Genomic DNA, 26,977 nt, shown 5'->3' on the forward strand with positions numbered 1-26,977 from the left:
CCTTGCAGGGGTGATGGGTTGGAAGGCTTGCAACTTCTTGATGACCCTTTGTGGAAATTGACTGATGGGAGTTGGGAACAGCGGGGAGGGAGAGGGGCCTCATGGCTGGGGAGCTGAGTCCTGAGGAAGGGGCCATCAAGGGGAAGGAGTCCTGGCAACACTGCTCTGATGCCTCAGGGACTGCCTCTACACTGTGTGCTGTTTTGACAGAATTCCTGGTGCTGACCAACGCCTAAGGGAAAGAGATTCTACTAGCTCAGTTCTAGAGGCTGAAAGCTCTTGATCAGAAGGCCTCAAATGACAAGTCATCTTGACTGTCAACTTGATGAGAGTTAGAGTCACCTGAAAACACACCTGTAGGCATGACTGTGAGGCTGTCTCTGGAAAAGGTTAACCAAGCCAGGAATTCCCATTCTGAATGCTGGCAGACCCATCCCATGGGCTGAGGTCCCAAGATGAGTAAAAAGGAGAAATGGACTGGGAACAAGGAAGTCCCCTACCACACCCATGTTGGGCTTTCTAGTTCCCAAACTCAGTTCTGCAGCTGTTGAGAGTCCTCCCTCTCCAACCATCTGAATGAGTTCATTAATCTAAGACTGGACATAATGGAAAGGGTTCTGATGTTTGTGCTGTCACTAAAGTATTATTGGAACACAGTCACACCCATTTGTCTATACCTCATCTCTAGCAGCATTCCTGTTACAATGACAGCATTATATAGTCACTACCAAAATGTAATGGCTTCAAGACTGGGGGGAAAGCCAGCTGGTCCTTTGCAGAGGAGTTTGCCTACTCTTCTTCTAAAGGATGAAGCCCCAAGGAAGTCTGGACACACAGCTTTCAGAAGGTGGGTGCACGGGAGACTTCTCAGGAAATGGGTGTAGGAGCGTGTTGGTGTGGGGCTTTCTGCATACTGTGACTCGGCCTTCTTATAGGGAATCTGAACCTCTTAGTGACTATGATCAAATGGAGATTGGCTTGGAGGCTCTTCACGGCGAATGACAGCTTCGCCCTGCATCTTGCTCATCCCCTGCCACCCGTTTATTTATTTATTTATTTATTTATTTATTTATTTATTTATTTATTTATTTATTTATTATTTATTGTGTACTCTAATAAATAATAAATTTATTAGAGTACACAATATTTTGAGGAACATAATGCCACCACATTTCCTCTCTTTTTGTCTAAAATTTAAAAAGCTTATAACTAATACAAGAAAAACTATCTTCAATAAGTATATGCAATATACAGTCAAGATTACATTCACAATGTCTAGTCCATTAACATTTGACAGATCCAGACAAAAAACTCCATTATATATATTAACAATGTCCAGTCCAGTAACATCTGATAAACTCAGACCAAAAAATTTTCATTACTTATCTTATTTAAAACAAGTAGTTCCTTTTTAAAAGTAGATTCCATAATCTCCCTTTTTATCTTATCATATCCGTATTTTCTCTTTTTTCTTTTCATAATAGATTCATTAGTCTACCTTTTGTCATTTTTATATCTTCCCCTTTTTCTTCAGTGTAGATTCAATGATCTACCTATTTATCCTATTATTTCTTTATCTTTTTTCTCAGAGTAGATTCGATGACCTATCTCATATCTATATTCTCTTTTTCTTTTTGCTTTCTATGGGTGAAGATATCTTTAGGGAATCTTGAAAGGAAAATTTTCGGGTTAATTGTCAAGTCCTGTATCATTTGTCCAGTCTTTGCATAAAAGTAAAGTTCAGGGCTTGTTTCAAGTCTTTGTTCAAGTAGTCTGTCAGGCTGGATCATCTCAGCTCCAGTTTGTAGATTTGCTGAAACATGCCTGCACAAACACATATGCACACATGGACACAGACAGACGATCCTTGCTATTTCTGGCCTTCTCGTCTATTCCTACCCATTCCTCATAGGCCAACTCCTTATGCAGTAAGCAAGCACAACTTTTACAGATCTTCAGTAAGGAGTCAGGCACAGGAGTCAGGCAGCTGCCATTCTTTGCAGTAAGGGGTAAACTAAGAGTATGCTCGGGTTTAGGGACGCCCAAAGCAGACCCTAACCTGACTCTGGGGCATCAGAGAAGTCTTTGTGGTGACAGAGATATCAGGACTAAGTCCCCAAACAGACCAGGAATGAACCATTATGTCAGATAAGGAGGCAGAAGGTCCTGTATGAAGAAGCGGCAAGTGCAGAGGCTGGGGGTGGGTCTAGAGGACAGAGTCCCAGGAACCAGCAGGGAGGCATGGTGTCAAGCTGTAGTACCGAGAACAACAGAGCTCCTGGGCAACTAAAGGATCCCTTCACAGATGGAATAATGATGAGCAAGAGGGACATGCGGGGCGTCTGTAAGTGACCCTGTTTGTGTTGTCTCATGGAGTCACTAGTACACTCTGAGAGTGGGGACCTAGTCTTTCCATCTCTGTACTCACAGCATACTCCGCCATTCCCTGCATGGCGGAGCACTCAGTTGGTGCTTATAGAATGTTGGAAAAAGCAGAAACTCTTCCATATCAAGATTCTGGTCCTCTTGGGCTTCTGCTGATCTGCTCCGGGACCCTGGCCAGGTTATGCCATCAATGCCCAGCATCCGCTGGGCCAGCAGAAGAAGGAAAAAGACACTGTCAACATCAAATATTAAGTTAGCAATAGAATCAGGCTGGAAACCATTTTCTCTGCTAAATCCAGTACCCCCTTTCCACCAGGGTTCTCAGAGGGCAGATCAATGAAGAATTTTGCTGTGTGGCTGACTGCACATCCTCTATCAAGCGTGCATATTCATCTTTAAGGAGCTGATCAATTCATTTCAAGACATCATTCTTCCAAAACAAAGCAGAGGCTGATAAACAACACTCCAATGGTGGCTTGGAAATGATATGAATCCTACATAAAAATGAGGACAATCCTATATGTAAGTGAAGAAACTGACCCTCCAACAGCTAAACTTACTTGTGTTCACAGACCTGGCAAGAAAAGCATAGAGTGCAGATGGAAACACAAGTCTTCCTGAATACCAAACCCATGCACTCACCCACCAACAAGGGATTCTGGGTGTGGAGAAGGCTTTGCTTAGGAGGCAGTAGCCAACTGGAGTTCTTGTGTTCTGCCTCTCAGACTGAAAGCTTTAGTTAGGGGTGAGCGACAGCTCCGTAGTTTTCAAGGCTCTCCACTGAGTTGCTATGGGAATAGAAACTAGAATATAACTTTCACATTTTTACTGGTGACTTGGGCTGGTTTAAGATGACTGGACAGGACTCATGTATCCTAACTGCTTAGCTTCAGGTCTCTCTCAACCTGCTTCTCCATGGCCAGGCCTGAGTCCCATCCTTCCCTCACCAGGAGTAGTTCTGGCAATGCTGCACTGTGCAGTCTGGGCTAAACCAGTTACTAGCTAGACAGTGGAGACAGCTTCCCATGGTCATGTTTATGGTTTAGTTTTAGAATCTTCATCTCCTGCCCAGAACTGACCACTGTCCAGGAGGTTCTGGGGGTGAGAATACTCCTTAGGTTCAGAAGAAACCTCATCTTGGATTAAGGCACAATACCTGTCTCATCCTTAGGTTAAGGTAGGCATGCCACCCAGCTTTCCTTCAGTTTTTCAGATACCTACATTTCTGATATCGCAAGGCCTTTACCCAGAATGCTTTGGTGTGCTTGACTGCTTAGAGAAATGTGAGAACCTCAATCTCTTCCCTACCTCATTTCTTCTTTCCTTCTCTTGGAGGTGACGGTCTGTAAGGAAAACCAAGGTCTCACCATATTCTTCACCTATACCGAGGAGCAGAGACTAGGACCAACAAAACACTGCTTCATAGCTACCATCATTTGCAGCACACAGGGCAGGCAGAGGGCTGTGACATAGGATATAGGACAAAGAAGGCTGGCTTTCTTCAAGTGCAAAAGTTCCAGAGTGTCTACCATTTCCATCTCCCAGTCCCATTCCCCTTCAAGAGAATCAATGTTTTCTTTCTTGCTGGAACTGAACATTATATTTAAATCCCCACTGTATCATTAAATATGTCTCTTGCCTCCACACCGATTTACCAAATGTATTACTGGCTTTGGCGTGTATCTTTTCTGTAAAGATCTATCTTAATCCAATATTGCCCTATGTCCATTAAGGCACCCCCTTTAAAGATTGCCTCTGCGGAACACTCCTTAAGTGTCTTCAGTTTCATCCCCATGGTCAGCTGGAAAACTCTAAAAATTTAGAACAGTGGTAACTTCATGAGTACCTAGTATGTGCACTGTAACTTATGTGATGGCAAATTATGTGATTTAGAGCACAAGTTGGTTGCTAAAACATTGCACAGTGGCTAAATGAGTCTTTATCTCTCTGATGTAACAGCATGGCAGTAACGGAGATGACGTGAAGGCTCACAATATTCTAAGTCCCAGCTTCCTCCTGGGTCATTGCTCTGACGTCTTGAGTCTTCACTCGTGTGAAAACTGCGGTCTCATGACACAGCAGCCAGCTGTGGAAGGAATGAAGACAAGGGATGCTGCTTTCCTTTACGGAAGTTCTAGATGGCAGCACAGCTTCCCCCCCCCCAATGCCCCCCGCCGCACCACTGCCCAAAGAGTGGGAACTTACTCATAGACCTGTGCTTATCTGCAAGGAAAGCTGGGAAATGTGATCTTCAGTCCAAGAGGCGTAAACTCAGAAATCAGATGTTTTATAAGGAGAGGAAAGGGAACATTTGGATGCTACCAGCCACACATGCCACCAAAATACAAGGTGATTCTAAGTGAGACCAGATTCCAAGGTCTTTGAACCTATGACAAAAACAAGAAACAAGTTGAAAATCAAATTGTCAGAGTGAGACACAGCTTCATCCAAACCAGGGGTCTCTGCCTCAGTTGTAATATGAGAAAGCCTCAACTACTTAGATTGTCCTGTCTGTGTGGCAAGGAAGATGGTACCCCAGGGGTACAGATGTGGCTTCTATAAAGTAAAGGGAGATTCTCATAGCAGAACCTCCTGGAGGGTGGTCAGTCCTGGTCAGGAGACGAAGGTTATAAAAATGAACCTTAAATAAGATGGTGAGAAGCTGTCTCCACCCTGTTAGTAAGCCGTTTGGCTGGGACTCCATGGTGCAGCATCACCAGAGCTACTCTTGGTGAGGGAAGGATGGGCCTCAGGCCTGGCCATGGAGCAGCAGGTTGAGAGAGACCTGAAGCTGAGCACTCAGGTGAGCAGAGGATGCACTGGTCCTGTCCAGGCATGGTGAAGTATTCTGCTTTGCATCTTTTAAACCAGCCTCAAGTCACTAGTAAGAATTTGGGAACCGAACTCTTACATTTTTGGTTGTGAGCCTAGCTAGCCTTTAATGGCCAAGCCATCTCTCCAGCCTAAGAATTTGAAACCTAATTCTAGTTGCTATCCACGTGTGGGAGATTAAGACAGGGTCCATAAGCCGTTCATAGGGTGCAGTGAACACGCTGCTCTGGACTTCCTTCAGTCCTGAGAGATGTTACAACCTCTGCTATCCCAGGACCTTGCACACACCTCTTTTCCTGTAGCACCGCTCTCTACAACCTTTGCCTGCACTCTTCAGCTCACCTTGAGGTATCTTCCAGATCTACACTAACCCTGCAAGTCTCCCTAATGCTCACTCTAGTAAGTTACTCCTGACAAACTTCTAAAACTCCTCTGTTTAGTTTAGTTTAGTTAGAAGTTTTGAATGCTGAATGCCCAAAGAGTATGTATGGTACAGGCTCTGAAATGGACTCATCTTATTTTTATCACTTCACAGTGGGGACACATTTGGGAAGAAAGATGACATTATGAAGTAAGAAGCCAAAGAGTCTGGGATCCTGGGTCTCTTTGGAGGGCATATCTCCAATGACCTAAGGTTCTCCCACCGGGCTCCACCCCTGAAGAAGCCCAGCTTCTCAAAACATGATGCTTAGGGGTCAAACTGCCTCCCAAAGAGGAACTCCCTGCCCATTGCACGAATGCTTTGCAATTATGCACACTCTGTTTTATTGTTTGATCTGTATCTGTGAGCACCACAAGGACAGGAACAATGTAGTTAGGGAAAAAAAATGGAAAACCTACTGTACTCATGCCTGAGTGATCTTGTAAACTCAACACTAGGAAGGTGGAGACTGGCAGATCCCTCGAGTTTCCTGGCGAGTAAGCCTTACCTAACAGATGGGTTCCAGACCAAGTGAGAGACCCTGTCTCAAAACAAAACTACCTAAGATGGACAGTTCTGGAGGAATGATGCCTGCGGTTGTCCTCTGGCCTAATGTGCATACACACATGCACTCCCACATGCACACACAAAGAAAGAACAATTTTAGACTTTCACTGGTGATAGAAAATGCCCATAATGAGACAAATTAAATTCAGGAGCAAATTGTGTAATGCAATTTTACTTCTGTTAAAATAAAGATTCATTTATTCTGTTGACAACATGCATTGTTGTTAGTTTTCAACAGTGGTTGGAATTTACTGAGTGGCTGCTTTTTTCAGGTGGCATGATAAAAGCTGAGGACCAAGTAATGAACAAAACAAACACAGTTTATTAGGTTACCACCACCAGCCCATGGACCACTCTCTCTTGGAATGGTAGCTGGCTTTCTGTCTCTCTAATGAAATACCTGAGATAATCACATTATAAGGAGGGAAGGTTGATTTGGATCCACCGTTTTGTAGCTTTCAGATGGTATGGGCAGACCATTGCTCTGAGCCTCTGGGGGGAGGGGCCTGCTGATGGCAGCAGCAGAGAGTGTATAGCAGAGCAGCTATTTTCCTGAAAGCCAAGAAAGAGTCAGGACAGGAGAGGCAGGGTCCTGGATCCTCTTTAGAGATGTGACCTCAATGACCTTCAGGCCTCCCACTAGACCCCACCTCCTATAGGGTGTACCACCTCCCGACAGGACCAGCCTGAGGACCCAGTCATTAGCCCGTGGGACTTTGGAGACACTTTCCCAAACCATAACAGCTGATGGTCCCTGAAGCCAATGGGTCAAACTCCCTAAGCCTCAGTTTATTCATCTATTACAAATGACTGCAGTTATTAACAATATATTTATTCTTGAAAATTGTTAAACATGCAGAACACTGCAAGTATATTCTCATGCAATAAAATCAGTGATGTTTACATAAAATAGTTTAGTCATTCTCCTGTGTGTACATATATCAAAACAGTGTGGTTTATGCCACAAATATATAGAATTTTATAACATTTATTTATTTATTTATTTAATATGTGTGTGGATTTCAGAATACAACTTCAGGAGTTTGCCTTATTCTTCTACTGTGTGGGTCCTGGGGATTGAACTCAGGTCATTTAGCCTTATCAGCAGGTGCCTTTACCCTTTACGCATTGAATTCTCCCTACATAGAATTTTTTTAATTAAAAAAAAATGTGATTAAAAAATTACTGCTCATATTTATTACATAATATCTAGCAGTTTTCTATACATACATACTTAATATGTATAAACACAAGAGGATAATAATAGCAATGAACAGAGATGTGGCCAGGTCAAACCTGAGGCTGCAGTCAGCATATGAGGGCTTGCTACATACATGTTCATCACATCAGAATCTAGTTGTTGCTACTCCAGGATACCAGGGTGCTCCGCAGGATCACAAGGCTGCTCAGGTCCTGGGTGAACCCAGCTACTGGAGATCAATACCCACTAAGCTACAATGAAGCACTATGTTCAGCCACTTGGATCATCTGGTCAGTCATTCAGAGCCTATGAGTTTTTTCTGTGGCTTCTAAGGTTCCCACCTCTGCTCCTCCCCGATCCTGACACTCGCCTTCTGGAAGTCCCTGGTATACCAAGTGTGCTTCTGTCTGACCTTGGTACTTCCCTAAAGCAGTCCTCCTGTCTGTCCAGTCTTCTTTCCAATATCTCCCTTCAGAAGAGCCTGAGCAGCCTAAGACTTCCTGAACCTTCTACGCATCTCCCCACTGACTTACTCATAACCACTATGTGACATAATTACATTCTTTTCCTTATTTACCATTGTCTACCCTACTCAGTGTCACCTCCAAAAGAACAGAGACCCAGTTTTTCTAGCCCCTGGCAGAACGTCACCTTTTAAAACTATGCCCATCACAGAGGGACATTTAATAAATTCTTGTCAGAGCCAGGTGATGGGGTACATGCTTATTATAATCCCAGCACTCAGGAGGCTGAGGCAGGAGGACCACAAGTCTAAGGCTAATCTGGGCTACACAGCTGAGACCCTGAATCAAAATCCTAGGGGCTGGAGTGTAGCTCAGTAATAGAACTCTGGCCTAGCATATGCAGGTCTCTGGGCCACCCCAACACTGAAATACAAATAAATGAATAAATAACTATATGGATAACTATGCCCTGCACCATGCTACCCATAGCAGAGAGTGACACAGTGAGACACACATCTTTTCTATCATCGCTTTGTGGTACTTTTCTTCTTATTCTCCCACAGAATAATTCCCCTGGGCCCTGTCTCACCTGAGAATCCTCTAGAGTTATGAAACCAGCATTCATTTCAATATGCCAGACCCTTCCTTCAGGCTGCTCTTCTACCACAGTGCTGAGTAATTATCTTCCAGAATCTACGAGGGTTCCAACTTTTGATTAAATGCTTTCCTGGCTTTCAATGTTCTGGGCCAGCCAATTAGGCTGTGCCCCTGCCATAGCATCAGCTGGTGCAGTGACTGACGGAGACGAACCTTGTCCTCTTCTTATTTGCAGCGATTTCCTTGAGCGTTTTGATCCAGGCAAGGAGTATGACATTATTGATTTGCTCTGCTCCACTCACCAAGAGCCTCATCTGCAAGAGCTGGGATCTTTATGGCTTCAATAATTTCCCGTAGTGCAGAGAACTCTTTTGTATTTTTTGCTTGGCACTTTGCAGTTCTGTAAATTTTTTATGGACTCTGAGGTTAAATTTTGTCCCCTGTTTCTACATTCATCAGGATGTTGGCTTGGACTCTAAGAAAGGGCATGACCTTTTTGTACCTAGGCGTGTCCCATCCCACCCTGAGAGGGAGATAAAGATGGATATAGAGAAGGAATGAGGAAGGGGGAAATAGACAACGAGAGAGAGACAGAGAATGTTCTATAATTGCTTATATTCTATGTCTTACTAAAAAAGATAAAAAAGAAATAGCTCAGAAAGCTTTAGTGACTCCCCTCAATTAGCCTAGCCAATAAGTGGGTAACTTTCCTACCTTTGGGGTAGCCATTGATGATGTTCACCAAAATGTTTTTTCCTCTTCTCCTGGGAACAAAGTAGAATTGCCCTTCTCTTTCTCCACAGTCACATGATTTTCTAAGGCTAAGAGGGAGTGTACTGCAGCACTTCCAGGTAGACGCCTTTAAGAACTCCTGAGTGACAGATTAATGAGTCCTTCCTGCCCTCCAAGGATAGAAGATCCCTCCACCTGTAACTGTAAATGAAGACAGTAACTCAAGGTCATGGAACATGAGTGGGAAGTAAAGCTATCATTTTTGGCACTGAGTTTGAGAGACAGCCAAGCCTGGTGGTGCACACTTGTGATAACAGCACTTGTGAGGCTGAGGCAGGCAGGCGAATTGCAAGTTCAAAGCCAGCCTAGGCTACACAGGGAGACCCAGTATAAAACAAAGGCAGAGCAAAACCAAACCACATGGCCACCTCCATAGCAAGAGATTCGGAGCGCTTTGTTTCCACAACACAGCCTAGCTCATCCTCACAGGTACAGACTCCAGCCCAGAGCCTCCAAAGACATATGGAAGTCTTGAGATCCTGCTTGGATAGCCTGGAAGACTGGGGCAAGGGAGAAATGGGATTGGGGTTACTTTAACATCAGATTTCCTATCTATGGCTTTGTTTAGAGCAAGAGTTAGCAAAGCTATAAAACAAGGCTAAGCCTTATTTATTAGGACAACAAATCATTCCAAACCTGTTCTTAAGCTTCCTTTCAGGCTCGAATCCGCACACCTTCCTGGTGCCTTGACATCACTTTCTCCTCTTTCCTCTGCTCACTTCTTCATTTGCTCACCCACTCATTCAGCTCATGTCTTCTGGGTTCTTGGTGTCTTCAAAGCTTGCTGTAGACACAGAAGTGTCAAACTGTTGCACACACTTCCCCTTGCCTTGCCACCAGCCTCAATTTTACTTTCAACATAGTAAACGTCATTCATGTTGTGAGAGCCAATCAAAATCCTTTGTATCAGAAAACCTTTCTGCTACCCCTTTCCTCCAAAACATTTTCTCTCTGCCCACATCAGGCTGGATTCCTTTGTCTATGGAGCATCTGGTGTTTCCCCAGCTCACACATTTGTCTCCTTCACTAGACTATGCCTCTTCTGAGGTGGGGGTCATTCCTCAGTCCCTCAGTGTGTCAGAAGCTTGAGTGCCCAGATTACAATCTGTGTCCAGTTCATGTATACTGAATGAGGGAGTGAGCAATGTTTGTTCAATCTTGTTATTATCCCCTATATCACACCCAATATTCCAGAACCTTAGCTCTCCAAAATTTATTAAACAATTTAAAATAATTCCATGTCTATCCTAGATCTTCCTCTCAAAAGAGATTATATAATTTCCTCCTAAAATAGGAATGTTATACATAATCACTGCAAACTTATTTTTAAATTATAGTTATATTTTGTACCTCTTTATGGTATTTTATGTGTTTATATCATTCCATCATTTATTGTTGTTACATTGTTTTTGAGGTAGGGTCATTCTTTACAGCCCAGGTTGACATAACACTTTTTATACAGCCCAGGCCGGCCTCAGCTTCCTGAGCACTGGGATTATTCCATGAGCCACCATGCCTATTTCATTTCATAATTTTTCATGGATGCATAAACTTCTGCTGTTTACAAACAATTCAGCAATTCCCGGTGACTGGTCATTGAGGCTTTTTTTTTTATATAACATGTTTGCTATTTTAACAAATAGTTTAAATACTTGGAGACTTCCTCTGCAGACAAATCTTCTCTTTTCATTTCTTTCCTGTAATGCATAGTGGTTGGGTCAAAGGATCTGAGTCAATTAAATGGTGAATCCAGAGTTCTAGGGCCTTGTCCAACTGCATGTTCAGGTAAATATTTAGTGTACAGACTTCCCTGGGTGGGCAGGGGTAGAAGGGGAGCTGTTTAACACCTCTGTGTTTATCTGGATCAGGAGAAGGAGACCCCATGGATATTCTGATATGTCTGAAGGAAAGGGGCCATAAAATTTTTTTTTTTTGAGACAGGGTTTCTCTGTGTAGCTTTGCACCTTTCCTGGATCTCGCTCTGTAGACCAGGCTGGCCTTGAACTCACAAAGATCTGCCTGGCTCTGCCTTCTGAGTGCTGAGATTAAAGGCATGTGCCACCACTGCCCAGCTGACAATTGTTTTATTGAGGGGTGTAAATGTCACTTAATGAGCCTGCCTCCTTAGAAGCCTTAGAATATGCTTGTAGCCAGTGGGAATGTCCTCTTTCTGGTTGCATTTTAAATATAATAAATCGTGCCTGCCTTCATTAGCTCAGAGCTCAGAACATAACAAGACGTGTGCTGTCCAGCAATCTTTGTCGTTCCTCCAACTACATCAGCACCATCGATCTGTTCAAGTCACACCACATCGACTGAGCTTTCTGATGGCCAGCTCCCTGCTCAGCTGCCTTCCTTCCCACACTTATGTCCAAGCATAAACCCAGCTTTCTGTGTTGTGTTCCTCAACCACATTTGACATAATCCATATTTTCCACTTTAAATATTTATAGCAAACTTGGAGAGAAAACATTCTCTTTTTCAAGCTGCCTTCTAATTTCATTTCACAGTGAAGGTCAGAGCAGCGAACTCTCTCTGCAGGGACAATTCTCTCCTCATTTTCAACAGCATCAAGGACAGAATCCTTTAACCCAACTTCATCCTCTGAGTACCTCCCCACGATCCTCCAAATGCTTCTTATGGGTAAACAGACCAGAAACCACTCACTAAGAGAGGATACTATAATGAACATCACATTGCATCGCTTTTATGGATATAAAAAAAAAAGTCTGAAGCAACTTCAGAATACATATGTAAAAGCATACAGAAGAAACAGAGGCCACACTTAACCCACCATCCAGATAACCATGTTTAGCAGGTTGGTGTCTACTTTTTAGGACTTTCTTAGAAAAAGGGGTTATATGTAGCATATATGCTACATCAAGATTATATTTCACATACCCCTTTGAAAACTTATTTTTCTAATTATAATGTCACTGGGCTCTTGCTCTGGACTCCCCTCAGCTGCCTTGTCCTTGTGGATGAGACACAGAGAGTAAATGCAGAGGAGAGGAGGGCATACCCTCAAGGGAGTGAGAGTGGACATTGCCACAAAGGCCATTTCCTTTATCTACAATGTGGATGAGCTTTATATACTTATAAATTGTAAGTTTCTGGAACTGACAGCTTTTTGGGGGGTGTTTTCCTGTCTGAATTGTTGACGGGCTCGTTGGGATGGACTCTTATGGGTATGGGTGATGGGACACCTTTGTACTTTGTCGGAAGGTCTCCTGTACAGTCAGTCATCCTTAGAGCTGTGATCCGGGAACCAGGTTTATAGAGTTATCCGTTTATGACCTTCAGGGCAGAGCAGGATGTAGAGCCTCCTGCCAGGGTTAGAGACAGGACCCAGGCCTGTTTCCTTTGCCCAGTAATTACAGTCTTATTGTTCCAACTCTTATTTTACAAGCTTCTGATTAGGAGGGCAGGGTCCACCCTCAGTGCCCTGTAACTCTGCTGCCATCCATCAAGCTACCTAGCAATAATTGAGTTGTGGGATCTTCCTTGTCTTCCAGAGTGTATACGTGTATTTTACTTCTACCATAATTTTTAATGCCATGGCAATGCCTGTCTTATATAAGTGTAAGAGATAGTTAGCCAACATACTATCACTAGGTATCTAGGCTATAGCCACTAGTTTGTTATTGTCTTTGAAAACAGCCTAGAGGGGCTGGTGAGATGGCTCCATAGGTAAACACACTTGTCTCCAAGCCTGATGATTTGAGTTCAGTTCCTGGGACCTGCGTGGTGCAGAGACCCCTACAGCTTGTCAGTGCACTATTGAACACATGCCTCCCTCACACCATAATAATCGATGTAATAAAAATGTTTTAAAATCTTAAAGGCTTGGGGCCTCCTCTCCAGACAGGTGTCCCCATCTAATCTCTTTCATTTAAATTTCCTGATGCAGGTCAGCTAAGGACAAAAGATATGAGCTTTTTAAAAACCTTTGACTCATTTTACCAAAAAAGAAGGACAGAACCAGCCTGTTCACATGAGCAATGCCAAAGTCAATGTCCTCATAACATCACTAGTTCTGAGCATTAGGACTCCAAATTTTCAACCATTGGATAGCAGATGGAGAAAAAAAAAACACGGTTATTACCTGACTCATTTCAACAATATATCCCATGAATATTAATTTCGAATGTTTACTAAGCATTCATTTTCTGTTTTGCCAATGTGCCTAATCAGATGTCTTGGCCATCATCCTCATTGGTACTTAGGGATGCTGACATTTTAAATGTAAAGAACTGATGCTGCAAACACTGCTCACTGCATCTTTCATCCTTTAATGCTGTGCTCTTCTGCTGTGGGGATTTAAAACTTGATGTAATAAAATCCATCAGTGTTTTTCCCTGGGGTGATTTCTTACTTCCGCTTGCATTTTCCAAAAAGAAAAGAAATTTTATTTATATAGCTTTACAAAGGTTTCCATTTGTTTATTACTTATATACACATTCAAACAATGTGAAATTTGTTATCAACCATGAGGTAGGAATCTCATTTTGATTCGTCACGGAAAGCTAGTTTATCTACCCAACAGTTTTAGAGGTACGATTCAATTTTCTTGCTGATTTGAAATGCCACACTAGAAAGTGTAGGATGGTTTATTGTTGTTGTTGTTGTTGTTTGAGTCAGGGTCTCTGATAGACTAGTTTGGGCTCAGATGCTCTTCATAGCCAATGTTGGCTTTCTATTTCATTCTTCCTGCCTGTACTGCCACACATTGAAATTGTAAGCATGTGGAGCCACGTGCAGCCATGTAAATTCTTACAGATGAAATTTAGTATTTCACTAGGCAACAAAGAAAACTGAAAATATTTTAAAGAGAATTATATAACATTACTTAACTTCGGATAAATTGGTGGATACCCAGCACCTTTTCATCTTTTATATTCTTTGGTAAAGACTTGCAATTTGACATAGCATAGCATATACACATTTTTAGTTGTTTATTCCTAGGTAACCTGTATCTTCAGTGTGATCGGAGTTTTATTATAATTTGACTTCGTTGTTGACTGTCACTGATCCACAGCAAAGCTATCAGCCTTGTGTGTTTAGTGTATACTTGGCATTGTGTCTGAAGATTATTTGGCAGTGATAGCCAATGTCATTGCATCACTTCCTGGCTTTTTGGCTAAGATGGAGCTCAAAGTCATGTCACTATACTTCATAGTCATTTTGTTGTATCACAAACAGGAAGAAAGCCTGGGTGGGGTTTGGGCAGTGGTACAGCACTGACTAGCATGTGTGAGGCCCTGAATTGAATACCCAGCACTAGAGAGAACAGAGAAACAAGATAAAACAAAAATTCTACAAGATCTTATGTATCCCAGGTTTGTCCTAAATTTATTATGTAGCTTGCCATGACTTTAAACTTCTGATCCTCATACCTCTACCTCCTGGTGGGGAGATTACTGGCATACACCCAGTTTATTCTGGCATCAAACCTAAGGCTTCTTGCATGCTAGGCAAGCACTCTAGTATTTTGCTCCATCTCTAGCCCACTCCCTCCAAAACTACTTTGTAAGCCTGGGGTTGCACAGTAGAAGAACTCTTGCAAGGCCTAGGCTTGATATCAGCTCAGAAGAAAGGGCATCGGCCATGCAGATTCGTCTGGACAGGTATAAGAACCATATGGGATATCAGAGAAGGGTATTAATTTCATTTGGGGGCTTTGCAGTTGTTGCTTGGTTTGATGTTTTTGTATTTTATGATGCTTTGACATTTGAGATCTTGCTAACCAAACAGGAAGTACACTTCCCAGAACTACCTAGATCCCTGAGACCTCAAGCCCTATCAGCAGCTTTTCCTGTGTAAGCCAAACTACTACATTCAAATGCCTCCCTTAGCACGCATGGACACCACAGGCCAACTTTTCTTGTCCCAATCACCATCAGACCACATACCAGGCAAATTATGGGAGCTCCACACTACAGACTCTGTTGTGGTTACTCAACCAGCCTGTCTTAAGCCTAGGCAATCATCCTGCCTTACATTTCTCCCCATGGAGGCCTCAATATGCTCTTTCACAGGCTCTCCTGTCCTGGTCATCTTCTCACCAACATGGTGTGTTTGGGGGGTATATGCATCCTTCTATAACCCCCAAATGGCATGGAACTACCCCTCCTCTTGGAAACTGTGGGTAGGAGTCTTTTTGTCATTGTTGGCCTCACTGGACCTCTCTAACAACATAGCCTGCATTCTAAAACAACAGCTCTACAAACATCCAGAATAGACTGTTAAGAGGAGCCAGCCAGTCCTAGGCTTTGGTGTCAGATGGTCTTGAGTTTCAGTTAAACTTTGTGGCTTGCTGGCTCTGTGACTTTACACAGGTGTCCTACCTCTCAGATACTCTCTGTCTCTGAGGTGGGGGTCTCTGAAGGAGAGAACTTGCTCAAATTCACTAAGCTGGTGGGTAGCTGAACAACTGGGATTCAAACCTGTGTGAATTCAAATGCAAAGCCTGCACTCTTGACACAGTAGATGACATTTTCCCTTCCTTGTCCTTTATCTTGTTGTCACCTCTGGAAGTTCTACAGGGGCCTAGTTACCATGCAGAGTCCCTGGTAGTATCACCCAGGTCCAGCTCTAGAGTCTGAGATGTGGAGGGGAATAAGAAAACACAGGGGATTCCCAATGCAGTGATGTTTCCCATCCAGAGTCCTCATGAATTAGAGTCTTATGAACTGAGTAGACTTAATACAAAGCCAAGGCATGTTCTACCTACCCAGTACATCATGTAACACACCAGAAAGCAATCCTAAACAAGCAGGTGAGTTACAGGAGCATAGTCACTAGAGGTGTGGCCTAGTTCAACACATGCCAGGCAAGTGCTCTACCATTTGAGTTCTATCTCCCACCCTCCTCCTCCAAAATTACTTCATAAGCCCAGGGGTGCATAGTAGTAGAGTTCTTGCAAGGTCAGAATTTCATCCCAGTACCATCCCTGGTGCCATGGCTTGGGGACACTTGGTCTTCAGTTCTTGAAGAGAGATCAAAGAACTTCAGCTCCCTCTCTGCTCATGTGGTGAAAGGAAATAAAGAGTCCATGTAGTGTCTCTCTACGTGCACCTGCTGTTTACCTGGAGTCTGCTTTCTGCTTACCATAGATAGAGCTAGTATGTGTTTTCATTAAAGTCCTAAACAAGAAATGAAATTTAAAAAAAAAAATGAATTCATAATTACAACTTCATGTAAGCCCTGAAGCAAACCTGTGAACGAGCAACAGCCGTCACAGTTCAGAAATCTGAGACTCAGAAAATGAAGTCTCACTCAAGACCATTCATCTGAGAAACAGCAGTTATTATTCGAAGCCATGTCTGCTTGGTTTTTTGTGAGGGGCGATTGTTGAGACAGGATCTCATGTATTGAAGGCTAGCTCAACCTCACTATCATTGAGAATCACTTTGGATTGTTATTACCATTATTGTTGTTGTTGTTGTTACTGTTATTTACCTTACATATCTTTTGCTTAAACATATGGTTTCCAATTTTATTATTATGGGTTTTCTATGTGTTCTGAGAGTTGAAGTAGACTCAAACCCCCATCCATAACCCAAAAGTTATCTACAGTTGAAACAGCTCACAAAAGAAAACATGGTTTTCTCCAATGGCGTCTCACTGAGTACACAAACTGTGCTTAAGGGCAGGCCCCATGCCCAGCAATAGATGGCCAACATGGAATGAATTCAGTGGTATTTTTTGGAGGTTTTAAATTTTTTTTTTGTTTTTGTTCGTTTGTCATTTTTTGTTATTGATGCTGTCTTTTGGCTTCACAATGCTTTGCGACTTGGATTCCTTTTTGAAAAAAGTTTATTTATTTTTATGTGCATGGGTGTTTTGCCTCTATGTGTGTCTATGCAACACATGTGTGCCTGGTGCTGCCAGTGCCAGAAGAGGGTGTTGGATGCCCTGGGACTGGAGTGACAGACAGTTGTGGTTGTGAGCCATCATGTGGGCACTTGAAATTGAGCTCTGCTCCTCTGGAGGAGCAGCCATTGATCTCACTGCTCAGCCGTTTTCTCTGGCCATGACCTTGGGTCTATGATCTTCCTGCCTCCACTTCCCACTGCTAGGAGTGTAGGCATGCACCAACATGCCCAATGAATGGGCTTTTGTTTTTCTTGCTACTGGAGATAGAACCCAATACCCCACAGGTGCTATCAAGTGCTCTATCAGTTAGCTACATCTCTACCTGGTGTCTGCTTGACTTTCAGATGCTCCACCCCCTTTTGATATAGTTAGTGCCCATTCACATCCTGGCATTGACTTGTTCTCTGGTTGACTGTTGATTGGAAATCTTCTTACTCCAACAAGTCATTAATAAATACTCATAACACTACAGGTGGCATATTGTATGCGCTTTCTCATTAACCAACACTATTGATCCCTTTCCTGCTTGTTCAAGATACCTGCTGGTATGTACCATGGTGTACTTGGTCTGGAAAACCTGCCATGACCCCAAAGCAGCCCACCTCAATACATAAAAAATGAATGTCATATTTAGGAAAATATCTAATAATGCCCAATATAATGAATTCTAAAGATGTAAGCACCCCCTGCACACACCCCCTACCATAGTCTAAAGGAGCAGTTCACATTCACTGGTGGAGGAAGTACACACTTGCGCTCCTGGATGTAGGTTGCTACACAATCTGCAGTTGAGTGTTCCATGTTGTTCAGACTAGCAGGTGTTCTCTGGAGCTTAGCCAGATTCTTTTACCAGAGCAGCTGTGTTCCCCAGCCAGCTCAGAGCCACCCATCAGTCCACTCAAATTCATTGTCTCAATTCACTGTCTCAGGTCCACACAGTCAGTTTGAGTCCAAGTAGTCCCAAGTGCTAACCCTAGGAATGGTTTTGAGGCTCACTGTTGCCCTTGCTATCTGGAGCACAAGCCTCCCTGGGTGGCTGCAGTGGCAACACTAAATGGTGAGCAGGACAGACAATCCCTCTGCTGAAATGCTGTGCATTAATGTGAAGGCAACATCTGGCCTGGAAGTCAAGGACCCCAAAGCCTTTGGTTTGTGTTTGACCTCAAGGAGTCCTTAGTCATCGGAAACATAGCCACAAAATCACATCAGAAAGGACATTGCTCTCGGCTAAGGACGCCAGGTCCCAAGCCTGCAGAGCATATGGTAGAGCAGATTAAGAGGCCAAGAGGGACTTCCTGTGCTAAGGTGCCAGTCTCATTTGTGTGGCTTAGCACCTATGGCTGAAGTCACTTCCTCCTGGCAAAAGCCTCAGGACCCCAGAAGCCAGAGCAGGGTACCACCCAGGCAAGGAGTCAGGAGGAGGGCTGAGTTGCATCTTGTGATGTAACTTGGCTGGTTTGGGGCTTTTGGATGAACAATAATCAATGAGTTCCTAGAGTTCCAGAGAGAAAGGGAACTTCACGCACACATCACGCAGCTACAGTTTGGAGTTGACTATGGGGATTTTCAAAAGCAACAGTTTCTTTAGTCCCAGGTTGTTGTGCACAATAGGCATCCTTGCGACTCATTCTACCTCCCTTCCTAGCGCCCTGAGTCTCCCCACCTTTCTCCTGAGTCCCCCACCTTTCCCTATGGCACCTTTCCTTCTCCCCATCAGACTAAGTGCTTTCTCCACACTGCCCCATTAAATCCTTAAAACCACCTAGGAACAGCAGTTCAGAGGAAGCAGCATTGTGCAGGGGATCAGTGCACAAACTGGAGACAGGTCACGCTGCAATGCTTCCCATGAGATCCATAAAATGAAGTAGGCTGAATGGAGGCCGCAAAGGTAGTAAGAATCCATCCCTTAAATATTCTAATGTTGCCTGACATGGTAACATTTTGCAGATGTGGTTTAAGATTTTGAGACAAGGAGAGTTTTTCCAGATTATCTGGATGGACCCTGCACTGGGCAGTTTTTTGTCAACTTGAATCAAACTAGAGAACTTTGGAAGAGGCACCCCTAACTGAGGAATTGCCCCATCACAGTGGCCTGTGGGCATGTCTGCCGGGTTATTATAGGTACTATCTTGATTGACTATTGGTGTGGGAGGGCCCAGGCATCTGTGGGCTGTTCTATCTCTGATCAGATGGTCCTGGGTGCTATAAGAAAGCAGGCTGAGCAAGCCAGAAGGACTAACCTGGTAAGCAGCCTTCTCCCATGGCTTCTGCTCCAGTTCCTGTCTCCAGGTCCCTACCTTTAGCTGCTCTGGTTTCCCTCAGTGATGGAGTATGACATGACAAATAAATCCGTTCTTTCCCAGGTTGCTTTTGGTGTTTCATCACAGTGACAAAAAGACCAACTACTACAATCCCTAAGAGTTATCCCGAGTGTCCTTACAAGAGAAGCAGAGAGATACATGGTGAAGACACAGGTAGATGAAGGGTAAGGTAACATGACCATGGAATGAGAGGTGCAGCCATAAGCTGAGAGCTGCTGGCAGCTACCAGAGACAGATGCGAAGAAAGATTCTTGAGTGAATGTGACTTTGAAAATACCTTGATTTCAGAGCCTTAAAGCCTAGGCTGGAAGTTGAGGCTATTTCCTACTGCTTTTGCTCCTTCCAGTCAGCCAGACCTAAGGCAGGACTCCACCTTTCAGTTTCCCACACTCTGCCATCCACTGTGATTACCAACTGTGAAGAAAACAAATGACTGCTGCTCTCGTAGTGTCAAGTTTTGAACTTGTACTCTAGAAAGCCTTTGTATTCCCAATCATTGTACTCACCTCACAGGTGGAGAATGGAAGTTCTCACAGTGGCATGCCCAAGCTTGAATGGACTAAATCCAGGTCTACCTTTCCCTATATCCTCAGACCCAGTCATTTCCCTCACTGTAACAGCTTCCTAAGCATCAGGTACCATGCTTTGCATTTCCATATGCTTGCTCTCTCCTCGAATTCTGTGGGACTCCATGTCTTACAGGTGAGGAAACACAGATTCTGACAGGACAGGCTGCCTGTGATCACTCAGAAAACCACCCCACAGTTGTGTTAGAACATGGAACCCAGTCTTTGACTCTGGAACCCCAGCTAACCATCTGTCTGGCACATTGTCCATCACAGCTAAAACTCACATGCAGACATCTTGGCAGCTTATGTTTGCAGAAGCCATTAAATTCATTCTGTGCTTCTCTCATCACATTCAAGGAGGCAGGTAGGTGGAAGACATAAACTGGGTGTGCAGGAAGCCCCTCTAAACTCCGTGGACATTGGCTGATCCCTTGAAATTCACAGTGTGTAGGTCATCTGCAGGAAACCCAGGAGAGACTATGCAGTAAGGAGCACCAGTGCCTCCCTGTGGAACTTCTCTTTGTGGGGTCATAGTGGGATTTCATGTAACTGTCTCTCTAGGAGATGGTCACTGCACTCTTCCCCCCTCCCTCTAAACCTGGTTTCTATAGGGAACCCATCTGGGAACTGTCCTTTGCACTGAAGTCTCATGGTTTCTCTTCTATGCAGGGTTGACTTTGCTGCTCTGAGACTGACCTTTTCTACAGCCCTGTATTGCCAACCAAGTCACAGGTGTCCTGAGGACATGCATGTGACTGTGCCATTCTACCTTCTTATCCCAACAAAGTGGGAGGAGTTGCCTTGTGGGTCACCCAGTACTTCCTGCGCACCTATTTTCTGATTCTAATGACACCCCGTGAAGCAGCTTTTAGCCATGATCACACCTAACAGCTCCAAGTGGATGGTACTGAAGATGCCCACACTGACTGAAATGGTGCCAACTGGCACTGACCCTCATTCTATGGCAGACACTGTTACAAGAGCTCCTCATGCATAAACTCAGTCGTCACAGTGCATCAAGGACCACACTTAGAATTGGCATTGAGGGGCACTATAGCTCGCTTTGCAGGTGAGGAAACAGAGACCCGGGGAAATTAAATAAGGTTTCAAGTCCACTCGTTGGGAAAAGGCAGCGAGTGCCTGGGTATGTTTCTGTAACCCTGTCTGGGATTTTTACTGCTCCAATAGTAAGGATGAGGGTGGAAGAAAACAGAGAAGGTGTGACCCCCCCCCCATCCTAACCACTCACTACCTGATCTTTTATAGGGTACACTGGCCAAACCTTGCTGTAGCCCCAGAACTCATCATATAAAAAAGCCCAGTGTCTTCCCTTCAAAAATATCTCCCCGAAGTCCAGATGGAGCGATATCATGCACCCAGTGCAGTCCCTGCATCAAACAGATCTGCATTCAAGCTCTTGGTCTAAGATGTCTTGATGTGGAACATGGCAGTCTTCATCTATAACCTTATGCTGGGGTTGGGTATGGTTTCTCTCCCCATTTCCCAAAGTGATTGGAGGTTTGGTCCTCAAAGTGATGCTTTTTGGAACTGGTGGATCCTTTGGGGCCTGGGACCCAGTAGAGAATCTTTGAGTCATTAGACATATGCCTTTAGAAGCTTGTTCTCACAAAACTTACTAAGGGGTTGTTTGTTTCTTGTACTGAAGAATAAACCCAGGGCCTTGCAAATGCCAGGCAACATTCCACCACTAAGTTACAGCCTAACCTTTTTTTTTTAATTATTTAAAATTTGAGGTAGAATCTCACTGGGTAGCCCAGACTGGACTCACACTCCAGATCCTCCTGCTCCAGCTACCTGAATAGCTGAGATTATAAGCATGCACCACCACCATCGGCTCCCCCATTTGAATTGCTTGAGCTGTTATAAGAGGGTCAAGTTGGGGCCAGATATTTTATTGTGGTAGCAAAAGCTCACTAGTGCACTTAAGATAACAAAATCTTTCCTGGAGGGTGTGCCTATGGTAAGGAATCATAAGATACTGTGAATAAAAATGCCAGGCAGACAGTGGATATAAAACACGAACTCAGAAATCATCAGTGGCACATGTGAAGAGGAAACTCCCTTCATCTCCCCTGCATCCCAACAAAAGAAAAGCATCAGTTCCACTCCACCATCCACGGAGGACTAACACCTGTTATTCTATTGAAGTGCAAAGCGGGTCCCATCTAATTCACATTTGCAGGCCATCATCAATATGCTGCTTCAGTTCAGCAGACGTAGGCAGAATTCACCATTCTCCAGCACAGCTGGCCACCTCCCTAGAGGACAGGTGGAAGAGAAACTGGAGACCAGTACTTCCCTGGGCAGCTGGAAGCCTTGAAGTCCTGTCAGCTGTCCCTAGTGTTCAAGTGGCCCCTCTTAGAAATTAGACAAAGCGACATTCTGGATATAGGAATGGAATTCTCAGAACCCTGCAAGCTGATGGCCTCTGTAGAATCCTTTAATTATGGGAGGTCTGTCGGGGACAAGAGGGCCTGGAATCTGCCTGCAGAAGCCATCTCTGGCCCCTTTGTGGGATTTCTGGGGTGAGGGACAATTTATCACACTACTTTCCCTGAATAGCTTCCCGTGGGCATGCCGGATAGCCTAGCCACAGCCAATAGTGACAGCTGACATTTGTTGACTACACACCACACTTGCAGTAGCTCAGTGAGCAAGATCTCTGCATTAGTTACTGTTCTTCTCTCTGCAGCCAAATACCTAGCTGTAGCAACTTAAGGCAGGCATTTATTTTGGCTCACCATTTAAGGTGGTCTCATCTATCACTGCCAGGGAGGTATGGTGGAGCAGCCCGGTATATAGCAGTGGGAGCTTTTGGCTGCTCTTTCTCGTGTCTTGGAAGATCCAGAAGCATAAGGTAAGAATGGAAGTGACTGGGCTATAACTAAAAGACATATGCCCAGGGCCCTACCACTGCCTGCTACACTTCCTGACCTAAAGGCCCTACAGCCTCCTCCAACAGCACATGAATCAGTGAGGGAACAAGTCAGATTCAAACCATAAGGGTTTCCATTTTACAAATGAAGATATTGAAACATAGGAAGCTAAGAGACACAAGTCACTGGTCATCAAAGAGGAGGTGTTATCTAGCAGAAGAAACAGGCTGGGGAGCCAGGTGAGCTCAGATTTGAGTCCATCTGAGCTAAGGAGCAATTTCGTTTCACTTAGTCTGGATTACTGTAAGAACTAAGTGGACTGTGTTAAGCCTCATATACTGGCAGGCATTGGAGTAACAATAGCAGTTGTTATGGTTTTCTGTGTAGATACTCGTATTTTGCATGATCAGTACCTCTTCCTCTTCCTGGTATTAAGTAGCACTTTTTTGTCCTTTAAGGAACCATGGCTCACCACCACTCCGATGGTTTGGAGGCAGAAGTAATTATAAGAAGAAGCTGACTTTTGTCTGTCATCTGCTCACAGCAGACAGGCTAGACACCTCAGAACTACCATAATTGGTTCTGATTCAGGCACATAATTACACTGGGTCCAGAAGTTTCAGAACATGGAGTTATTGATTGAAACACAGGGAAAGAAATGCTTTTCTCCCATTGACATTTTAACTTGAAGCCTCTGTGGCCCACCGGGATGAGGCAAGACAATGGAAATCGTATCCCAGAAAGAAAGAGAGCAATTAGATTTCTAAGTCATGTCATGTGCAGCCTTGAGTCCAGACAGATCTGCAGGGGGATGTAGGCCTCTCCATGTATGCAGCTAACAGGATCTCCTTTTCTGCTGAAGTCAGTTGAAGTAGAGACTGGTTTATTTGTACCAGTCTTGATAGCTGCATCCTCTCTAGTGGGCATCACTAAGGACATAAAGCCAGAACACAGGGCTTCTCATGTCAACCCCCCATCAACCCTCAACTGTCCTTCCTTCTTCCTCATCGCTCTGTCACCCATGTCTCCTTTTCCAGGTTGAATCATCTTGCTCTATGATCCATCCTTTTTTTCTAGATAGAGCTTTCAGAGCATGCACACTGCCTCTGTTTTCCTGTGGTAGGTAGCATCTCAAAAGACTAACAGCATTGTCTTCGAGCCAAAGGAGCAGAAGTCAAATACTTACTGACTGCTTAGAGAAGACTACAGTTTGAAAGTGCAAACAAACTAAGTGATGAGTTACTAATAACAAAGACACCACCTCCTTTAGAAAGCCTTCTAGAACCTTCTGTCCACTAAGGTGAGGTATCTCTCCTTGGTCCTCCTCCCACCATATTTTTTGGGTGTTTATTGCATTATGTTACAGTTGCCAGTGAATAGGCTTATGTCTCCCACCAGTCAATGAGGTTCTTGCAACCAGGTTATTTCTTATTTACTTGGGTACCCTAGTGCTATAATGGATTAAGTTGTGGTTCTTTCAAACATGTGTACAAGTCCTAAAGTCCCCAGAATCTGAAAATACTGCCTTAGAAGCAAACAAAATGTAATTAAATTAAAGATGTGGAGAGGAGTTTGTCTTGGATGAGAGAGTTGGGCTATAAGTACAGCCACACATGGATTAGGAGCGAAACACAGGGGAGGGAAGGCCCAGCATGAGAAGCTCAAGTCCAGGAATGTCAGCAGCAGAAAGAAACAGATAATGAGTTCTTCCTGACAGCCCCCAGAAGGAGAGCAACCTATTGACACCCTGATTCCAGACTTCTAGCCCTTAGCACTGTGAAAAACTGCATTTCCACTGTTTTAAATCATCCGGTTTGTTAAAGCAGCCACAGGAAACTAAAATGCTAAAGCAAGTTCTGTGTACCCGGCTCAGCATGTGGTCCACTGGTCAAGAAAGCCTTACAGCTGCCATCCCTGCTCAGTCAAATCAGATCAAATGTTAATGCCTGTTACAGGGTGGAGTTGAAAGTATTTGTCTGCTGTCAGAAAATAAAGGACGATTAATTAGTGATGCCTGCTGTGGGTTAGGAAATAAGATAATAGGAGCATGAATGTTATGTAATTGCATTTCCCATTACTATGTCCAATGTTGTGGTTTGCATGTAAAACGGCGCCTGTGGACTCGTATTTGAACCTTTCACCCCCCCAGTTGGTAGTACTATTTTAGGAAGTTGTGGAACCTTTGGCACAGTGACTTAGCTAGCAGAAGTGGACTGCTGAAGAGGGGCCTGAACGTGACAGGTGCTTCCCCTCCAACCCAGGCTCTGTATCCTGACCTGCCAAGCTCCTGCACTGTGATCAGAGCCGCCTCATCTGCCATAACTCATTCATCCTACAGGACTGTATCCCCTAAAACAATGAGCCAAAATAAAACCTTTGCTCCTTAAGGGCTTCTGTCAGTATTTTGCCACGGCTTTGCAAGTATTGTGAAAATTCCTCCCAAGCAAGATGTTTACCATGCTTACCCAACCACACATCAAAGTTCAGTTACATCAAACTTCATCCCAGAGAGTCAGGTTCTGGGTAAGAGAACCAGTTAATTAGACTTGTGTACAAAGCATGTGTGGGTGAGGTGTGAATGACAGAAGTGTGGGTGACCCCAAAGCAGTTGTCCTGGAAAGTCTTTACCCAGTATGGATCATGGCTTTGCCATAGTCACATAGATGGAGTCTCTTTTGCTTAGTCTTGCTCATCCCATAATACTCCAGCACCTCCCTGAGACACCATTGCATACAAATGGCCGGGAGAAGTAGCGGAATGCTCAGATGGGGGTCTGATGACCCTCCCTGTCCCTTCCTATAAGGGAATACCAGCGATCCACAGGGCTGCTGGGGATACTCCAGGCATGGCTATCTAATGAAGACAGCAGCTGTTTTTCCTCAGAGGACAGTGCTGTATGACAGCCACTCAGCAATGTTCCCCTCATGGCTGGTGTCATCCACAGGGACTAGGTTAGCTTTCTTCCTTATTCTGTCTCCCAGAACCTGACATGTGGCAGGTGCTCAATAAACAGCACAGTTATTTAGGACTTTGGGAGTTTCGAGTGACTCACTCTATCACTGAGAGTGTAATTCACTGTATTGTTATCTAGTAATAGTGAGTTAGGATGCAACTCACTGCATTGTTTAAATATCAGTTTGGCTACTTACCAAAGACCCAGTGTAGCAAAGGCTTAACAAAATAGAAGGTTATTTTCCCCTCCAATGGTCATGATGAAAACATTCTTAGGTTGGCAGATTTCTGAGCCTGTTCTTCTACCATTTCTTACATACATCTCCCATACTAGTAACATAGGGTCATTACTTCTCAACCTGGGTATCAGCATAAAGGGGCACCGGAAAATGCAGAAAAGGTCTACATTGTTTTAGTTAAGGGTTCGGTTCAGAAATGACACACAACTGTATGCTTATAGCCCATGGGCCAGAACTTAGTCACAATTGTTATGTAGTTGAAAGAAAGTAGGAAAATGTGTTCTTAACTTTGAATAGTCATGTGGGTAGATCAGAATCAGATATGTACTAGAAGACTGTGTTTTAGGAGAATATCATTACAATGTTGAAACATGGCCGCTTTCTGCCTGCATCACCGCTAAAGCGTAGCTAGTGATCAGACCTCAAGAAGGGAGATACGGTGCTGCTTTAGGAACAAAGGAATTGGCAAGATTCCTGCTCCATCTTCATCTCAGCTCCCTTTATTCGTCACTGTGTGGCAGCTGCTGAATTATACATCCTAACAAGGGCCCAGACTTGGAGGAGTCTAACTCCCTCTCCCAATCTTGGGAGAATCCAAACTCCCTTTAGAACTAGCAGTTCTGGTTGGGCAGACAGGACCCCGGGAGAGCATTGTACTGGAACTAAGCAAACGGGAAGACAGACTGAGTGAATGAACGAATGAATTTGGACACCTGATACCCATCCTCCTGTATTTCTGGCTGATATTTCATATGTCAGCTCCTTGAGGGCCAAACCTCAAATCTGATGCTTCCATGTAATTTTATTTCTATCTTCCTAGATGCTGGGATGCTTTGATGAAAATTTGTTGAGACAGAATCAA

At 44.0% G+C, this 26,977-nt stretch overlaps 1 long non-coding RNA gene across 1 annotated transcript; it reads left to right on the top strand.

The window, feature by feature from the left end:
• The first annotated feature begins 745 nt into the window (after positions 1–745).
• On the top strand, positions 746–4,048 carry LOC119087541. The gene is made up of 3 exons (XR_005091008.1): positions 746–847; positions 2,702–2,907; positions 3,721–4,048. It is a non-coding gene; the product is annotated as an uncharacterized LOC119087541 (long non-coding RNA).
• Positions 4,049–26,977: the final 22,929 nt, after the last annotated feature.

This window comes from Peromyscus leucopus, chromosome 1 (genome assembly GCF_004664715.2).
Source record: "Peromyscus leucopus breed LL Stock chromosome 1, UCI_PerLeu_2.1, whole genome shotgun sequence".
In the NCBI taxonomy this organism is placed as follows: domain Eukaryota; kingdom Metazoa; phylum Chordata; class Mammalia; order Rodentia; family Cricetidae; genus Peromyscus; species Peromyscus leucopus.